Here is a 936-nt window from a genome sequence, read left to right as displayed (position 1 = left end):
TCAAACAATTTATAACAAAGGACCACATACTATAAAATAGAGCGAACCAGTGTTGCTTTATCTAGTGCCCAGATGTCCTGCTGCTTAAACACAAATATTCGTTTATATGTAATGTTCTTCTTGGTATGTGAAGATCAAGTATATGTGTGTTATTTTGATGTTGTGTACCGACTCATTTGTCTTGTCTCATATCACTGAGGACAAACCATTAATTGCTAGTTATCACACCATGGCTTAACCCACAGGATCGGTGCTGGTGTGCAGGTAATTGGAAGGTTTCCTATCTCTGGCTAATACACCTAATAAAGCAAGCAGCAGTCTTGTGTGATTAATTCCCAGTGCACGCCTGTCCTATTTACATGATGCCACCAGTCAAGGTGGGACCTAGACGTCTCTGGCTGATCTGACAAGTGCTGTATCCTTCCAGGGAGACATCTACAGTATTTAGAAAAATTATATAAAGCTCCTTAAAATATATGTCCATGTGTAAATTCATTGAGCGATCTTTATCAACATTAGAAGATTTTAAAATTCTAAGAGGAAGACAAAAACAAGTTCCTATTCATAATAAGTAAATTACTTGGCCATTCCTGATCATAATGATAAAATAAGAAATAAGACTAATGGGCCAATTCACCCTATATTATTCAGACCACACCTCCCTCTAATCCTGGGCTGTGTTTAATGATCACTTTTAGGAAATGACATAGATGTTGTATTTAGGTATAAGCTGTGTGCATCACATGACATCCTACATAGTCCAGGCTGTATCTGTCCTTCTGTCTTTGTGTAGTCCTCCATCTAGCACCTCCAAGACATTTATCAACTGTATCAGGCAGATGTGACGCACAAGTCCTCCAATTGGCCAGAGGAGAGATAGGATCTGTGTGGCCATCAAATTAAGGAAGTGGAGGCTGAGACTCAACACAGAGTCCA

The sequence above is a fragment of the Pyxicephalus adspersus genome, chromosome 5, assembly GCF_032062135.1.
Source record: "Pyxicephalus adspersus chromosome 5, UCB_Pads_2.0, whole genome shotgun sequence".
In the NCBI taxonomy this organism is placed as follows: Eukaryota; Metazoa; Chordata; class Amphibia; order Anura; family Pyxicephalidae; genus Pyxicephalus; species Pyxicephalus adspersus.
The sequence above is the reverse complement of the archived record's forward strand: the minus strand, read 5'-3'. Positions refer to the sequence as shown.